Source organism: Esox lucius, chromosome 7, assembly GCF_011004845.1.
Source record: "Esox lucius isolate fEsoLuc1 chromosome 7, fEsoLuc1.pri, whole genome shotgun sequence".
Classification (NCBI taxonomy): Eukaryota; Metazoa; Chordata; class Actinopteri; order Esociformes; family Esocidae; genus Esox; species Esox lucius.
Window position 1 is genome coordinate 35526460 of NC_047575.1, and position 19463 is coordinate 35545922.

The window sequence follows — 19463 nt, forward strand, 5'->3', positions numbered from 1 at the left end:
GCAGGAATTGTGAACACATTAGAATATCAAAGCTAAGGTTTTAATTCTATCACCTAAGTATGTAAAACAATTGCATAAAATTAACAGGAACCTTAAGATAATCCATGGTTACACTTTGTGGATAGTCAAAACTGACATCTTTTTGCTCCACAGATACTCATACTATCAAACATCAACAACAAAGTAAATGCTGGCTAAGGTGAGGGATTGGATGAGGTTTCAGGTTGGGATTGATAGACAGCACATTGAAATGTTATTGACGGTCTGTAGACAGTCTGTAAAGCATCTACAGGTTGATTATCTAAATAAAGTGTTATTTAATCCATGAAGTACAAATGCAGATTAGCCATAACATTCTTCTGGCCTATAGGTAGTGGTGAAATTACAATTTTATACAGTTTGGATAACTCACTGTATAGTAACAACTTAATACCTAAAAATAATTATAATCATCAACTGAAACAGCAATAACCTTATACAGATTAACAGTAACACAAACAACTTCATAGCCCAGAGACCACTGAATGATACCCAATACATAAAATATATCAATAACATTTAAATCATGTTTAGAAAGAACTTACAGGGTAAAACGCATAAATGATCCAAAATCCAGAACCAACATGTATTTTCATGCCATGCGTTCAAGTGCTTAAAAAGGCAGTTGTTTGTACTAGCAGGTGAGTGGATTGTGTTGTATGTAACCCATAGACTGGTGATGTGGTAAGGAAATCAGTGCTGTTAGGTCAGAAGTTGGTTATTACTGAGATGTTCCATATGTTTTCCTAGTTGTAAGCTCTCACTTGGTTGGGGTCACTTTGACTTTTGATGGGAGTCTGCTCCAGCACACTCATCCTGTCGACATAATGAAACCATGTGAACCATTCAGCCTGTAATCCTTCACTGCCATTAAGATTAGAACTGGTGTAATATAACTAGCTTAGGCAAATATAACATTAGCGGAATTCTTTTAAACCTGTTAGTATACAGGCTGTGAAAAGATGAAAAAGTTAATTGGCTCATTCAAATATTATTCATATGTGAAAGTGGCTATAATAAACATACAGAAAGAATAGTTAACCTACCTGCATTCAGTCAAATTTTAATGATTTTAGGCATTGTGAGGGAAAAAGCTCTTGTTTCATATACCTGTGAGGCTGACTCCATGTCCCATGATTAGCAGTCTCCAACTCTGTCAACACAATTGGTAAAACCTCAAGATCTTTACTATGGCTGCGTTCACACCAGAAGCCCAGCGTGTAGACTAACTGTGGATGAGCGAAGGTGCTTGTGGTCACCTGTCGCAGTCGCTGGCTCTGCCTCGTCAGTGGGGTGGACTCTTCTCCATTCTGCAGCCAAGGCACCATCCCCTGCAGGGCAACCTGCGTCCTCACTCCCCTCCCCCTGGGCCTCACACGCACCAAGCCTGGCCACAGGTGAAAACACAACGCCGGAAGACCCTGGTTTTACCACCCTCCCAGGGTTAGGGTGTAGATCCATAATAATATCCCATTAGCAGGAGGTCCCATCCAGTACTATAAAATGATGGGTTTGTTGCTACACACTAGGTCAGGACGTAGTACTCTCATGTAGCTGTACCTCAAATCACGTAGTCCCTTGGATAATTCTGTGTTAGCAAGAAGGGTATTAATGGACTACAGGCTCCCAGTAGGAATAACTGTACTGGATGTTATTTTACAAGAACCGTCCCCTACATATTCCTATTGGTACTGGGTTATGTTGGTTGCTTTTCTGACCAGGTAGGACACATTTTGCAGAGTTGAACCGGATAATAGTTTGCTATTGCATACAGGTTTGTCAAAGGCTAGGTTGGAAGGTTCTGTGATATTAGCTGGGCACTCACAGTGGTTTGGGGACTGCGACCGGGCCGCTACTGGGAACCGCTTGACCAGTTGCCCGGTCCAGCAACATGCCCTGCAGAACCTCATCCAGAGTGGAGTGAGCTCTGAGGAGAGGAAGAGAACAGAGCCTCTTCTCACTACAACTTTAAAACAGTACCATTCTTCTGGTATGACATCACCAGTGATGGATAAATGCTACAGTGACCGCGGGCCTGCTGGTGACCACTGGTCAGGGAGACCTACCGATCAGTCTCCTCTGCACACTGGACTCCTGAAGTCTCTGTCGACTCTATACTGGCTGCGCAATCCTCACCGTGGCCTGGTAACTGTTGCTCACCAAACCCTGCCTCATCCTCTGACAAGAGACTGGCTTTAAAATGCAGCCAAATTCAACCTGAAGTCTACCACCAAACTATATAGTGATCTGAGGTTGATCAAAGTAATCATCAAGTCAGTTGTTGGTTGACGTGCGTTTTCAGAATTTTTTATATACACACTGCATTGTAAAAACGTTCAACAGTTCAACAACAGCTTGCTTAATTGAATCTGGTTATTTACCTGGGCAGAAGGTAACCTAGCGGTTAGAACGTTTGACCAGGTAATGTCTTACTCCACATAATTCCCCAACATTTTATGAATTTATGTAAATGTAAAAATGACCACATCTATGTGATCGCAGGTCAGAACATTTTAGAAATCTGTCCTTTCCTAGCATTTCTATGGAAAATCTGACTTGCACAGCCTCTCTTCCACAAGCATGTCACAGAGACCTCACCTCCCTCTGGAACGGAGAAGCTGGCATCCATCACATTGGCATCCACCAGATCACAGCTGCCCTGATCAGACCCTTCTGGAGAATTATTTTCCTCCAGCTTTGTTTTAACGCCTGCATCCAGTGACATCCCTCTCTGCCCTTCGACAGAATTAACTTTGTTCTCCTCAAAGTGATCACTCAGTTCGCCCCTCTCCTCCTCATTCTCCTGGCGGCTAGTTGCTATGCTGTAGGTGGAGCCCAACCCCTCTTGGCTTGTTCCAGGGGTCGGTCTGTCTCTGGAGCTGGCCATGATGAACTGTAGGTGACCTGTGGCCGAGTCACTCTCTTGGAGGGAGAGGTCTCTCATCGTGTCCGTCTGCAGAAGGCCAGAATACATCACCCTCTTTTAAGACAATATTGTTAAACATTTCGCTTATGTTGATTTTAGTACACCCCCTGTACCTCTCCAGTAGGGTGTACTACATACAGAGACAGATCTACTCACCCCCTGTACCTCTCCAGTAGGGTGTACTACATACAGAGACAGATCTACTCACCCCCTGTGTCTCTCCAGTAGGGTGTACTACATACAGAGACAGATCTACTCACCCCCTGTGTCTCTCCAGTAGGGCGTACTACATACAGAGACAGATCTACTCACCCCCTGTACCTCTCCAGTAGGGTGAACTACATACAGAGACAGATCTACTCACCCCCTGTACCTCTCCAGTAGGGTGTACTACATACAGAGACAGATCTACTCACCCCCTGTGTCTCTCCAGTAGGGTGTACTAGAGACAGATCTACTCAGGCTTTATTTTATATAACCTAACTTCAGTTAGCTTCATATTCCAGGTCAGGCTTGAGATAATGCTGAACTGTCAATCCACTGCTGAGTCAGTGCCATGTTTTCATTTGGTCAGTGCCTCCTGTCATTTAGCATCCTGTCATTAAAAACACTTGTGAGAGGGATCCGATTTAATTGGTGCTTAGCTGGAGGCTCAGGCATTTCATTCATGGTAAGTGGATTTTGCTGCGAGTTAACCTGCCCTGAAAGCAGCAAAGCTCTGGAGGATATGTCACCATGGAGATGTACCTGACTGATCGGTTATCCCGAGTTTGAACTCATTTACATAGGTCACCTAGGCACCTCGTACCTTGCGTCGTAGTACACACGTCGGGACCAGGTGTGATGGCCTCTGGCGTCCACCTGTCTGGGATGCTGAGGAGAACAACCTGAAACATGGTTCTGACTGGGATCATGCTCACTGTTCTGACCGTGCTAATGGCTCCCAGGTTGGCAGTGGCAAAGCTCTCCGTGTTGGGCGGTTGGGAGCGGCTGCTGCTCCAGTGAGAGGTGTCCAGCAGGCTGGGAGGGGGAGGGATGGGCTCCCCAGTGACCTCTGTGGTTCTGTAATTGGGTGCAGCTGCTGCACCGAAACAAAACCATTATACCAGTCACCTTCCTGAAAACCATCTGGTAAACTTAGGACTGTAAAAGTAATGCTCCTGATGTTACAGTAACTGCCCAGTGGTTCCAGATCTGATGTGAATTATATAAGCTAAATAGTTTCCTTTCCCAATTCTTTAATTACATATGTAAAAAAATAAGGCTTTTCTGTTTTGAAAGGTGAGGGCATACCCTGATGAAAACGTTTCCAATTCATGGTCTTCTGATGAGCTGCGTGAAGTTGGTTAGTACCTGACGGTTTTATATAACTGATGTTCCAGTAATGTTCTGGTAGCTGGGTGAAGTTGGTTAGTACCTGACGGTTTTATATAACTGATGTTCCAGTAATGTCCTGGTAGCTGGGTGAAGTTGGTTAGTACCTGACGGTTTTATATAACTGATGTTCCAGTAATGTTCTGGTAGCTGGGTGAAGTTGGTTAGTACCTGATGGTTTTATATAACTGATGTTCTGGTAGCTGGGTGAAGTTGGTTAGTAACTGACGGTTTTATATAACTGATGTTCCAGTAATGTTCTGGTAGCTGGGTGAAGTTTGTTAGTAACTGACGGTTTTATATAAATCATGTTCCAGTAATGTTCTCGTAGCTGGGTGAAGTTGGTTAGTACCTGACGGTTTTATATAACTGATGTTCCAGTAATGTTCTGGTAGCTGGGTGAAGTTGGTTAGTACCTGACGGTTTTATATAACTGATGTTCCAGTAATGTCCTGGTAGCTGGGTGAAGTTGGTTAGTACCTGACGGTTTTATATAACTGATGTTCCAGTAATGTTCTGGTAGCTGGGTGAAGTTGGTTAGTACCTGACGGTTTTATATAACTGATGTTCCAGTAATGTTCTGGTAGCTGGGTGAAGTTTGTCAGTACCTGGGCTGCGTGGGGTGCTGTTGCAGGGTGGCGGCCGTCTGTTCAGGGGGCTGGTGTGAAGTCTGTCCTGGCCCCCCCACTCCTGGTGCTGGGAGGGTGAGCATGTGATGCTGGAGACATCAGCCAGGTCAGGTAAAACACTGTATGAACACACAGATGATCTCAAGTGCCTGGATCTGTCTGACGAACTCAGAGACACTGGACATCTATGTAGACATGTTGGTGGACATCCTCCCAAAGGGTTTGGGATTCTTACTGGCGACGTCACACTGCACACCTCAAACCCCTAAACTACATTCACATTAGTAAGGAGGGATATTACTAACATAATGAGTACATAATAATCATGCAGTACACTGGACAGTTATTCTATTCCTCGAGTCCAGGGATTCGTATCTCCTTGTATGACTTACAGGGTATTTTCACTTGGACTGTATTGGCTACGATATGGAGGATTAATATCACTGCAAGATGTTCAGAGCAGTTCTGTTCAGCAGCAGGAAATGTTGCCCCCCCCCCCCCCCCCACTGTGTTCCACTACCATGTTTTTTTTTTAACTCAGCAGACTTCAGCTATTAACACTCACGTCTCGACACAGACTGCAGCACAGGGTACTTTGAACTGAACTTGGTTGTAGTTTAGAAACTTGACTACGACACCGTGTTGGTGCTGCCCCTACCTGATCAGTGGGACGGAGACATTCTGACTGACAGTCGTGTTTATTTCGGTCTTCTCTGACTCCTCCTGAAAAGGCGGACACTCTGGGAAGACGACTCCACATCAGTATATATATATACTTCATTAGTAATGTCTGAATAACAACGGTTCATGAACTGAAACCAGTACGTCCAAATCTTTGTACATACTGTGTCAAACCCCACATATGGACGTGATCCTCTTACCCCTGGGTTCGGTCCTCAGGGTCTGCTCCTCTGGGCCGGTCCTCAGGGTCTGCTCCTCTGGGCCGGTCCTCAGGGTCTGCTCCTCTGGGCCGGTCCTCAGGGTCTGCTCCTCTGGGCCGGTCCTCAGGGTCTGCTCCTCTGGGCCGGTCCTCAGGGTCTGCTCCTCTGGGCCGGTCCTCAGGGTCTGCTCCTCTGGGCCGGTCCTCAGGGTCTGCTCCTCTGGGCCGGTCCTCAGGGTCTGCTCCTCTGGGCCGGTCCTCAGGGTCTGCTCCTCTGGGCCGGTCCCATTGACAGCAGCCTTACACACCTCCACGGTTACATCCAAGTCCTCCTCTGAACTGACAGGGCTCAACTAACCAGTTAGAGGCAACACACAACTACAGTCACTACATGCCTAGGTGTTCAATTCATTTGTTCCTAATTCATTTTGTGAAATAAGATTTTCGGTAAGTCTAAGGTCATTAACTTTTAAGTAATTTAATGTAGAAACCTTATTTTTTTTCTTTCGAAAAGCTGAAACCAGTATATACATAAATACCCACAAATAAAAGCTGAGAAATTATATTTTCACCTCATAGTAATGGATGGATTTTATATCCAAACTTTTGGAGAAAAGTTACAGCCACACTGATTACATAGGGCACTGTGTTTCAATCACTTCCAATCCAGTTTAATGTCTGGTTATGTAAAGGACTACCTGGCTGTCTCTGGAGGGGTTGTTCCTCTGTTCTGGGTTGGGGGTGTAGAACATGCTAGAAGGCTCCACTGGAGACTGGCAGTAGTCAGACTCAGAGTTGCCCTCCTCCTGGCCAAAGTAATGGGTTCACTAATGTGTAACATTTTATCTCATAGAATTGGTTAAGCGGTATCCTGTCATCTAACCTGTCTTTGTTCAGCCCACACATCACACGTCATATTAAGAGTGTGGAAATCTACATCCTCTTCACTCTCATTCTGGATCCCTGCAAAGAAAGATGAGACACTGACACAGAAACTTAGATGAGACACTGACACAGAAACTTAGATGAGACACTGACACAGAAACTTAGATGAGACACTGACACAGAGGCTTAGATGAGACACTGACACAGAAACTTAGATGAGACACTGACACAGAAACTTAGATGAGACACTGACACAGAGGCTTAGATGAGACACTCACACAGAAACTTAGATGAGACACTGACACAGAGGCTTAGATGAGACAATGACACAGAGGCTTAGATGAGACACTGACACAGAGGCTTAGATGAGACACTGACACAGAGGCTTAGATGAGACACTGACACAGAAACTTAGATGAGACACTGACACAAAGGCTTAGATGAGACACTGACACAGAGGCTTAGATGAGACACTGACACAAAGGCTTAGATGAGACACTGACACACAAACTTAGATGAGACACTGACACACAAACTTAGATGAGACACTGACACAGAGGCTTAGATGAGACACTGACACAAAGGCTTAGATGAGACACTGACACAGAGGCTTAGGATTTCATTAGGATCCCCATTGGCTATTCCTCTTGGGGTCCAAACAACACAATCTAAAATGACAAAGAGAAACATCAACAGACAAGAACAACGCCAAAACAGAACCACACCCTACATTTAAATGGCGTTAGAGTGAGACAGAGGATAGCTGTGACAAATATGCTCATAGAAGGATGGTTTCAGTGACATTACCTGCAAAGCTCTTGAAGATCTGCTCAAGCTGGAAGCTGCTTTGGGTAGCATCAGCTGCAGCTTTCTGAGGCTGCAGGGCAGCAGTGGCACTGGGTCTGAGGTCACTGTCCCAGCGTCCCTGGAGGTTCTGTCTGGGTCTGTGGGGTCCCACTGCAGGCCCAAGCCTCTGTCGTGGTCTGTCCTCACCCTCTTCACTGTCACTGCTACTAGGGTGGCCCACAGCCAAAGCCAGATGCCCCCGGGTCATTCTGGACACCAACTCTGACACCTCACCTATGGGAGGACGTTGTGGTCACAACGGTAGTTACCAGAAGGGTTGGAAATGACCATTTGGTCAAACAGCATCAAGTGCCGGTAGTATAAGGTAGTATAGGGAGTTCTCACTGGTCCATTTGGCCTTGTGTGGGGGCTCAGGTTGGGGCTGGGGAGGAGGACTGTCCTCTAGAGAGTCTGTCCAGTCTAAGGACTGACAGGGCCTGGCAGAGAGACAGGGGGTCAAACACACTAAAGCAAAAAACATCTACAAATTGTGTATTGACTAAACGTCCACTAACACTTTGAAGTAGCTGATTACTCACTTTTTCAAAGGGCCCTAAATAAACTAAGAATGCGCTCTACCAGATAATCAAGCTAAAATAACAAAAGGACTACTACAAGTGATAAAGCCAGGCCCACTGAATGTATGGCTAAGGCAGGCTGTCAAAGAGATTTGGCGCTGTGATGGTATGATGCGTCATTTCAGACATCACATATCCCTAAAAAGGCTATATAGTATAGAATCAAAAATAATTTGCTAGATTTCAGTGATGCCGTTGGCCCTAGAACTGAGCCCAACCCTGAACCATACGTTACAGCGCAGCTGGACCAGTACCTGTCAGTAAGCATCCGTCTCCCAGCCAGCTGACCTCCTCTCTCAGTCTCTCTGGGGCTTGGACCTCTCCATGCCTACCAGACAGCAGTCAATCAGTCAAACAACCTGGTAGGAGCTGGAAAGCTGGCCTATACCTCCAGAAATTACATGCCTATTTTCAGACCCCCCCGGACCTCCCAAATACAGTGAAACTGTACATGTTAGAGTGCCCTTTTATTGTGGCCAGCCGAAGGCACAACTGTGCAATAACCCTGCTGTCTTACATCATCTTGATATGCCACACCTGTGAGGTGGATAAATTATCTCGGATTTAGACAGATTAGTGAACAATATTTGAGAGAAATAGGCCTTTTGTGTACATAAAGTCTTAGATCTTTGAGTTCAGCTCATGATAAATGGGGGTAAAAACAAAATTGTATAAGTTTATAATTTATAATATAAAGTTTATAATTTTGTTCAGTGTATCTACAAAATAGGCATAAATCAGCCCATAATTGCTTAGAATCCGTAATAATGTTTTGTAAGCATCTTAGTTTATCGTAGCTGATGTGCTGTCTACCTGCTGCTGCCTTCTGGGCCGCTTGGTGACAAAGCTGTCCTCCTGAGCCGAGCTGTAGTGGCTCGCCTCCATGCACTCACTGCCGGTTCCCTCTGAAGCAGAGGACTCCTCTGAAAGGCCCTCCACCGTGTCCTCCAGGTCAGGGTACTCCCTCTGCCACACAGCCAGCTCCTCCGAGCTGAGTCGCCTGGACTCCCCTCCCTTCAGCAGCCGGGCCTCCAGCCTCCTGGAGGAGGGGTAGACGGCGTGTGGCAGGAGCCGGTACTGCGAGGGAGGACCCACCGCGCGGGACAGAGTGGAGGAGCCTGAGGAGGAGGCGTGGGCCACCGGAGCCTCTGATCTGCCCGGCCCGTCGTCCACCTCGTCCTCCGGCTCGCACTCCTGTTGCCTTTGGCGGCGCTCGGCGGCGCTCAGGTTGCACTGGGACTGCTGCAGCAACACCTGGGAGACCTTGAGGTTGAGCACTATGGAGCTGATGTGTCCCGAAAGCACCGTGGACGCCGGGTGATCTGGCCGGACAGCCCGCTCCTTTATCTCCTCCTCCTCCTCTGTCACGGTACTGGAGTCGGACTCTTCCTCCCGGGCGCTGGAGGTCTCTGAGGGGGAGGCGGGACACAGGCGCCAGTCATCTAGGCGGACGATGTCCCTGAAGGGGATGGCACTGTAAAGGGGGGGCTGCTCAGAATCTGTGGTCAACCCCCTCTCTCCGCCTCCCTCCTCATCGGTCTCTCGGTCCAACAGTTTATCCAGCGGGCTGAGCTGGTCTTGGATCTGACCAGGATGACCGCCCAGGGGTTCAGCACAGGTCTGGAGGCCTGGAAGACAGACCGGTCAGGGGGAAATACATGGATGTTTTGGGCTGGTTGAGTACCGCTCCAGGTTCTCTCACCACCATCGTGTGCCATCCTATTGGCTGTGACTGACTCTGGACTCCAGCCTGACTGGAGCCCTAATCCTGTCCCTGGGTCCAGAACAGTTGTCCTCCTCCCTAGCTGGGCCAGCTCCTAAACCACACCATCCATGCAGACACATGTTAACACCACATTGTACACGGGCCACTAGCGCTAATCAACAACAATAATTAAATAAGTCAGGCCTCTAAAATGTTAACTGTTCAACCTGGAAATGAAAATGAAGAATTCTAGCTTTAGAACTTTACAATATTTGTCAGTGTCCCTCATTTCTTTTTGTGTGTCTGGCTGTCCAGGCTGCAGTATGTACCTGGATGTCTTTGTATAGTGTGTGCATGGATGTCTTTGTGTACCTGGATGTCTTTGTATAGTGTGTGCATGGATGTCTTTGTGTACCTGGATGTCTTTGTATAGTGTGTGCCTGGATGTCTTGGTGTACCTGGATGTCTTGGTGTACCTGGATGTCTTTGTATAGTGTGTGCCTGGATGTCTTTGTGTACCTGGATGTCTTGGTGTACCTGGATGTCTTTGTATAGTGTGTGCGTGGATGTCTTTGTGTACCTGGATGTCTTTGTGTACCTGGATGTCTTTGTGTACCTGGATGTCTTTGTGTACCTGGATGTCTTGGCGTAGAGTGTAGCGGAGGTCCTGCAGGCTGTGTGTGCGGTCCTGGGGGCGTGGATGCAGTCCCACCCTGACCAGGGTGTAGTAGGGCTGGGGCACCCTGGCGTCTGCAGACAGGGCCTGGCCTGACTCTACTGCCTTTCTGATCCACTGGGGGTCCACTGGGCCCCAAGGCACTGAGTCTATACCACACACAGTTTAGCTTTTAATAGCTTTGTAGGGACCCCAAAATTATTCCCATTGAAAATCTTATTTTCCCTTAACCGCAAACACCTAACCGTGACTCAAACTTAGCTCCTAAAGCATCTCCTTCCCACCATTCCCTTTGAAGGACAGCAGAATTCACATTTCAGAATTCACAAAACTGAAACCCCTTTTTAAATAATATCTGTAATATGCTGAGCAAATACATAAACGCAACTTGAAAACTGTTGGTTCAATTTTGCACAAATGTCTTTAAATTCATGTTAGTGAGCATTTTTCTTTTGCCAATACAATCCATTCTCATGACAGATGTGACATATGAGGACTTACATTTTATATTTTAGTTCAGTATAAGTCTCCAACTACTGCCATGCATAAGCTACTGTAATTCTTCAACTTCATCTTCCTCCTAGAACTGACATAGAACAAGTATTTGATAACCGGCCGATTTTGCAGGTTTTCCCACTTACAAAGCATGTAGAAGTCTGTAATTTTTATCATAGGTACACTTCAACTGTGAGTGACAGAATCTAAAACAAAAATCCAAAATCACATTGTATGATTTTTAAGTAATTAATTAGCATTTTATTGCATGACATAAGTATTTGATACATCAGAAAAGCAGAACTTAATATTTGGTACAAAAACCTTTGCAATTACAGAGATCATACGTTTCCTCACAGTTGAGGTGTACCTATGATAAAAAAGACAGACTTCTACATGCTTTGTAAGTGGGAAAACCTGCAAAATCGGCAGTGTATCAAATACTTGTTCTCCCCACTGTAGCTACTAGAAAAACATGGCTCCATAAACCGTGCTCCTCTAACCGTGCTCCTCTAACCGTGCTCCTCTAACAGTGCTGCTTTAACTGTTCTCCTCTAACCGTGCTCCTCTAACCGTGCTCCTCTAACAGTGCTGCTTTAACTGTTCTCCTCTAACCGTGCTCCTTTAACCGTGCTCCTTTAACTGTGCTCCTCTAACCGTGCTCCTCTAACCGTGCTGCTTTAACTGTTCTCCTCTAACCGTGCTCCTCTAACCGTGCTGCTTTAACTGTTCTCCTCTAACCGTGCTCCTTTAACCGTGCTCCTCTAACCGTGCTCCTCTAACCGTGCTGCTTTAACTGTTCTCCTCTAACCGGGCTCCTCTAACCGTGCTCCTCTAACCGTGCTGCTTTAACGGTTCTCCTCTAACCGTGCTCCTTTAACCGTGCTGCTTTAACTGTTCTCCTCTAACCGTGCTCCTTTAACCGTGCTGCTTTAACTGTTCTCCTCTAACCGGGCTCCTCTAACCGTGCTCCTCTAACCGTGCTGCTTTAACTGTTCTCCTCTAACCGTGCTCCTCTAACCGTGCTCCTCTAACCGTGCTGCTTTAACTGTTCTCCTCTAACCGTGCTCCTCTAACCGTGCTGCTTTAACTGTTCTCCTCTAACCGTGCTGCAGCGGACCAAAAACATTGGGTACCTGTGTAGATCTCCTGGATGAGGGAGCACAGGCTGTAGAGGTCTGCCCTGGCCGTGCAGGGTCTCCGTCGGATCACCTCCGGGGCGGCCCAGTTGTACAGGCCTGGGGGCAGGGCTAGATGGGCCACGGGCTTGGAGCTACTGCCCTCACTGGACATACAGACCAATGCTCTGAATTACAGTCACACCCACGGCGAGCAACAATATCCAACAAGGGGAACGTGGTCGCCCCCCCCCCACCCACCTGGGCACCATGAATCCAAGGCCGGAGAGCTTGGCCACGCCGGGGTGTGTGAGGAGGACGCTGTGTGAGGAGAGGCCACGCAGAACCAGGCCTCGGCCATGGAAATACAGCAGAGCCTCACACACCTGCAGCAGCACCAACAGCACGGTTCCAGCAGGCAGCAGGGGGAACTCGGAACGCTGGAGAGGACCACAAATACACACGCCTTCAACTGAACAGGCACAGGATGTACTGTAAACCCCCCCGCCGGGTGTCAGCACACATCTAAGGAAATAGGTCAAAAGCACTCTGTTCAAGGTTGAGCTCAGGCCTCTATACACTCAGAACAGCCTGCTGCGTCCCCTTCCCATGCATGGTTAGACTACGCGTCTCACAAGCTGTTCTGAAGAGCGGCACCACGAGGTGTCTACAGCCCTTGAGATGCTAGCCGTAGCTGTCCTCATCTGCTGCATGCATATCCCGTTGAGAACAGCAGACGCGCACACACACACACACACAATGGCCTTATTCAATTACTTGATTATAATTTGAATTTCCATTTAACATAATAAGTAATAAGCACATGATTTCATTGTAATACGGAATAACTCCATTTTCCACCACAGCGCACAGGCAGCGCCATTCTGACAGACAAGGTTTTCTTTCATAAACTGTACATTCTCCACGCCGAACCATAAAACCAGTGCTGGAGTAATGAAACGGTCAATTTCCATGCTTTTGGAAGGAGCTGACAAGTGTTTCACGAATGGCGCAAATCCAAACCAAGCCAATTGCTAACTTGAAAAATCTCCAAAACGCATGCATAGGCAAAAGAATGGCATCGACGAATACACCTGACTCTGGGTAAGTAGAAGAAACACCACGTAACTGTGTGTGTGTGGTGGGTTTACCCTGTGGTGTAGCAGGCTGTGCAGTGAGCCCATGTGGACCCTCTCATACACCAGGCCGACCCTCATCAGGTCAGCAGACATGCTCACTGCCATCAGCTGCAGCAGGTGGGGGTGGAACAGCTGGCTACGGAAACACACAGCAGTAATTGTCAACATCAATAGTGCATGCCACAGTCTCCTCCAAACCTTCTGATTGACCTACACAGGCAGGTGTCCTGAACGCAATGATCACACTCACCGCTCAGTCAACTCACCGCTCAGTCAACGGGAGAACGTTTGAAAGAGACAAGAAGACTGCATGCACTTCATGGAGCATCAATTTCTTTAAACCAACACTTTCCGTATTGTAAAAATCAATGTGCAAACCGACACCAGCTACTCACCTGCCGTAGTCCAGCTCAATGAGCAGCAGGTCCAGATAGGCCTCGTGGCTCCCCTCTAGTGGGGAGGAGAGGGACTGCAGCTCTTTCACAGTCACCCTGCAGCCCTTCCAGCTGTAACTGACAAACGGAACAAACAGCTTAGCAGAAGGATTTTAAGCCTATGGCTTGTTACGGGACGTGGTCTCAGGCCCCGGGGGTCTTACTTGGTCATGGAGATGAAGGAGCCACACGTGAAGTAGAGAAGCGGTTCGTCATCTGCCTGCCTTAACTCACCGTCTCCAATCACAGGCAAGGAGGCAAGAAGGCCCAACGCCTGTCCAGGCTTATCTTTACACAACTGTACCAATCATAGCAAACACACAGTCACTCATCCTCATCCAGATACACAACCCTGCTGTTCCAAAAGGCCACTACTGTATACACCACATGGCCCCTTCATGTAAATAAAGTCAAACACTTTCCTGTGTAACAGTATTAAGAGGATGATATAGGGAAACAGTATGAAATGGAGGCTCATAAAACATTGCCATCAATCAATCAAATGTATTTATAAAGCCCTTTTTACATCAGCAGTTGTCACAAAGTGCTTTTACAAAACACCCGGCCTTAAACCCCAAGGAGCAAACAACAGTAGTGTTGAATTTCAGTGGCTAGGAAAAACTCCCTAAGAAGGCCAAAATTTAGGAAGAAACCAAGAGAGGATCATCACTGTTTCAGCCAGAAGGTTGTTCTTGAAACAATGTTTTATACCTTTTTTTATACAATGTTTTTATACCTTTCCGAAGCCAAAACATTGAACTGTGTCACAGGCAGAGGACTTGGTCATCTTTCTGTTGAGGTGCAGGTCAGAGCCACTGTAACATGGGATAAATCGGTACGTGTAAACAGATTTTAAGAAAAGCCCCCCCCCGCCCCAAACAATATCAGCATACCCAAACTTGAGGACCTCTAGCAGAGAGGGGGAGCGCAGCAAAGTCTTGGAGGAGGTGAAGGAGGGGGACTGGTGCAGCTCCCTGGGTGGGGGGGTTTGAGTCAGGCTGTGCACGTGGGCCTCACAGTTCTTCAGGAACTCAAGCATCTGGAAGAAGGACGAAGGGGAGGGGTTGGTAGTGCCTGCAGCATGCCTCCGACGACACATTTGCCCTGACTGAGGGTCCTGACCCTGGCACTGTTCTCCTGAGCCCCAGCTTCGGCCCAGTCTCGGGGACTCCTGCCTTTGTGGTCGTGAAGCCTCAGGTCCCCCCCTGCGTCCAGCAGGCCGCTCAGCAGCCAGGGATTACAGGAGAAGACGGCAGCGTGGACGGGGGTGCTCCTGTCCTCACAACGGCTACACGGGAAGACGGGTCACCGTATGGGGTCATGCTAAATCATATGAATGTGTTGTACTGAAGGTCTCACACAGTCAAACACACACGCATACCAAACCGGATGTGCACCCTCCCGGAAGGTTCTCTCGTTTTATATACAGTACATGTTTGTGAACTTTGACAGCTCAATTGCACATTCATTGATAAAGGTGACCCAATTTAATAAACGCACACAAATTATTTTACTCTGAAACCATTTATGGACTTAAAAAGAAGGAAAAAGTTAGAAGACCCCTACATTTACCATAACCAATTAGAATCAACAACAGGTGCAAATTAATAGAAAATAATTTGAAAGTAACATGATTAAGCCTTCCATTAAATTAGAAACTTTTCCTGGCTTGATCTTAAATAAATGGGGGTGTGGTACCACATCAGGCCACGATTAAAAGACCTATCAGAGGCCCTCAGAAGAAAGGTGATTGATTCCCATGAGTCTGGGACGGGTTAATAGTGTTGAAGAGAAGACTATCTATCCAAATGTCCGAACATTTGATTGAATTTGATGTTTAAAACAACAGTCATGAGAGAGTATTCATCTATAATCAGCATGTGAATGACATAGTCTTACTGGTTTGGGTCGGCTCCATATTGCAGTAGCAGCTCGGTGACATTAGCCAGGCCCAGGAGAGATGCACAGAACAGAGGTGACTGGCCCAAGTGGTTGACACAGTCCACATCTACACCTATACCACAACACCAGAACAGCAAGTTCATGAAAAAATAACTTTGTTCAGCAACTATTTCTACAAAACTTTCAACCTAGTACTGTCTTTCAGGGGGATGAAGAAAACTACAGCTTTGCTCCCTGTTGTACAGGAATGTCCAAAAATAGATGCTGTAGTGGTCAATTTCAAATTCAGGTCACGGCATATGAACAATGCCCGGGGGCCTCACATAACACGGTCTGGGTGGTGGGGTTAGTTTGGGATATGGGTTGCCATGCCTAATCGTGCTGCAGCAACTTCTAATGGCTGGTCGGGGGCTTGTGAGCTCAGTTGTGGCCGGTGCCCCATGAATTCCTTCTCTTCCATGACTAAACTGGGATGTGCGTGTGTGTAATAACTCCATTTGCCCTTCATACTATGAATAGTGTGTGTTTGTGTGTATATATATATATATATATATATATATACACATACACACACACAAACCCGATTCCAAAAAAGTTGGGACACTATACAAATTGTGAGTAAAAAAGGAATGGAATAATTTACAAATCTCATAAACTTATATTTAATTCACAATAGAATATAGATAACATATCGAATGTTGAAAGTGAGGCATTTTGTAATGTCATGCCAAATATTGCCTCATTTTGGATTTCATGAGAGCTACACATTCCAGAAAAAGTTGGGACAGGTAGCAATAAGAGGCCGGAAAAGTTAAATGTACAGATAAGGAACAGCTGGAGGACCAATTTGCAACTTATTATGTCAATTGGCAACATGATTAGGTATAAAAAGAGCTTCTCAGAGTGGCAGTGTCTCTCAGAAGTCAAGATTCCCCCAATGCTGTGGAGCAATATCAGAAAGGAGTTTCTCTGAGAAGAGTTTGCAAAGAGTTTGAAGTTAAGGCCGGAAAACCATACTGGATGCCCGTGATCTTCGGGCCCTCAGACGGCACTGCATCACATACAGGAATGATACTGTAATGGAAATCACAACATGGGCTCAGGAACACTTCCAGAAAACATTGTGGGTGAACACAATCCACCGTGCCATTCGCCGTTGCCGGATAAAACTCTATAGGTCAAAAAAGAAGCTGTATCTAAACAGGATCCAGAAGCGCAGGCGTTTTCTCTGGGCCAAGGATCATTTAAAATGGACTGTGGCAAAGTGGAAAAGTCTTCTGTGGTCAGACAAATCAAAATTTGAAGTTCATTTTTGGAAAACTGGGACGCCATGTCATCCAGACTAAAGAGGACAAGGACAACCCAAGTTGTTATCAGCGCTCAGTTCAGAAGCCTGCATCTCTGATGGTATGGGGTTGCATGAGTGCGTGTGGCATGGGCAGCCTACACATCTGGAAAGGCACCATCAATGCTGACAGTTATATCCAAGTTCTAGAACAACATATGCTCCCATCCAGACGTCGTCTCTTTCAGGGAAGACCTAGCATTTTCCAACATGACAATGCCAGACCACATACTGCATCAATTACAATGTCATGGCTACATAGAAGAAGGATCTGGGTACTGAAATGGCCAGCCTGCAATCCAGATCTTTCACCCATAGAAAACATTTGTGCATCATAAAGAGGAAGGTGCGACAAAGAAGACCCAAGACAGTTGAGCAACTAGAAGCCTGTATTAGACAAGAATGGGACAACATTCCTATTAATAAACTTGAGCAACTTGTCTCCTCAGTCCCCAGACGTTTGCAGTCTGTTTTAAAAAGAAGAGGGGATGCCACACAGTGGTAAACATGGCCTTGTCCCAACTTTTTTGAGATGTGTTGATGCCATGAAATTTTAAATCAACACAATTTTCCCTTAAAGTGATAAATTTTCTCAGTTTAAACATTTGATATGTCATCTATGTTGTATTCTGAATAAAATACTGACATTTGAAACTTCCACATCATTGCATTCTGTTTTTATTCACAATTGTACAGTGTCCCAACCTTTTTGGAATCGGGTTTGTGTGTGTGTATGTATATATATATATATATATATACACACACACACACTAAGCAGAGGCACTGTGTAAAATTAAAAAAAGTTTACTCTGTTCATTATATATTCACAGTATTGTACAAAATGAAGTAGTAAGAATACTACTGCTTACCACAGTTCACTACAAAATTCTATAGTAGGTACTACAGATATTCAGGCCTAGTGGTGAGGTATATGGCCAATATAGCATTGCTAATAGGTGTTCTTGGGCACAACCAACGAACTGCTACTATAAAAAAGGACCAACACAACTAGAACTGTAAAAAGATACTGTTGCATAAAGTAGCCTGGAGAAAGAATGATTACTCAATGCATTACTTAATATTGTTTAATACCTTTCTTCAGCAGTTTCTCCATCTTGTGCAGATTCTTCTCCAGACTGTACCTGTGCAGCTGAGCGGGTAAGCCTCCACTTTTCACGATGCCTAATCGAACTGGGCAGGGAAAAGGTAAAGCAGCCATAATGCTTCATTCAATTCCACCGAGCTCCAACTACCACCAGGGGTCGCTGCAGTAAATCGAGATATGCCGAATGTCAGTTAACTGGATAAAACGAACATTAGCTAGCTATATGTTCATCGACACAATGTCCACGGGCTAGCTATGTGTTCATCAATATATTTTTTTTTGTGTGTAATTACGTTGGATTTGTTAAACATGAGAGACATACAAAGGTAAAATGACTAGAATGCTGGCTACTTGTACTGTAACTAGCTAGCTAATCGCAGTCATTTTGCAAGAATGTGGCACTAGCTGTCTAATCCGCGGCAATCGTTGAATCTCTCACTTTATACTAGTAGCATTACAAACCGAGCAACCGAGCCAGTGACGACTAAACAATTCTGTTATCGAGCTAGTGCGCGAGAGTCAAAACGCCATAGCTAGTAGAAAATAGTTTAAAAGCTTAGTTTACATTACCATTAACCAGTTTGCTAGCTATAAATACTAAATGTGGCTCAGCACCTTGAGATTAATGGATAGGATTTAATGACGGGTTCTCTCAGATCACTCAGGATCCTCCAATAGAAAGTCCCGTTAGCAATCTATGCAGACTGAAATGTCAAAATTATTTTAATAGGTTGATCAGAGCATTTAAAGCGATACTATTGACATTACTATTGTTTTGACCCATATTATGTCTTAAAAATATCAATAATATTTCAAGATACTGTACAGCTGCCGGAACATCTGTTCTGTGCTCGCAATATTGATTTTATTGGAGGTATGAAAAACAATAGATTCATTTATTTGTAACATTTTTGGAAGTGCATACAGTACTTATAATAATAATAATAATAATTGGGATAGCTACATTTCCCCCCTGTATTTATATGGAGAAATCAACTAGCTTATAGTAATGTCATCAGTAATGTCATCAGCAAATGAAAATCTCTCAGTTACAGATATCATCAATATATAGAGTGAACAATATTAGACCCACAGTCGACCTCTGTGTGACTCTTTTGTGAACTACAAGAAATTCAGATTCTATCTCATCAGTTACAATAACATGGGTTCTATAGCTGAGGTAATTTCGAAACCAGAGGCAAGTATTGTCCAGGCCCAATTAAAACAGCTTTTTCAGTAACATTCATTGATCAACGTTATCAAACGCCTTCCGCAGGTCAAAAGACAAACAATGGTGAAACCGTTAATGTAACCCATTTCTAATATTAGATCATTTAGCAATTATATCAGCATCCATACCGTAATTGGGACTTTTACTTTTCTTGTT

The 19463-nt window shown here is 45.5% G+C and overlaps 1 long non-coding RNA gene across 4 annotated transcripts; it reads right to left on the reverse strand.

The window, feature by feature from the left end:
* Window positions 1-24: 24 nt before the first annotated feature.
* On the reverse strand, window positions 25-18685 carry LOC105011103. 4 transcript variants are annotated; one of them, XR_004575973.1, is made up of 28 exons: window positions 18064-18685; window positions 15624-15738; window positions 14847-15012; window positions 14618-14763; window positions 14461-14515; window positions 13889-14022; window positions 13686-13802; window positions 13303-13426; window positions 12413-12591; window positions 12170-12339; window positions 10497-10687; window positions 9860-9974; window positions 8971-9785; window positions 8412-8485; window positions 7925-8016; window positions 7541-7813; window positions 6732-6811; window positions 6547-6654; window positions 5850-6201; window positions 5627-5708; window positions 4948-5087; window positions 3886-4046; window positions 2638-2992; window positions 2106-2217; window positions 1865-1966; window positions 1299-1426; window positions 1150-1192; window positions 25-855 (listed from the first exon to the last, which is right to left on the reverse strand). It is a non-coding gene; the product is annotated as an inactive serine/threonine-protein kinase TEX14 (long non-coding RNA). The 4 variants fall into 4 exon arrangements; XR_004575972.1 differs by having other exon boundaries at window positions 12170-12318; window positions 14461-14539; XR_004575971.1 differs by having other exon boundaries at window positions 3895-4046; window positions 14461-14539.
* Between the last annotated feature and the right edge of the window lie 778 nt (window positions 18686-19463).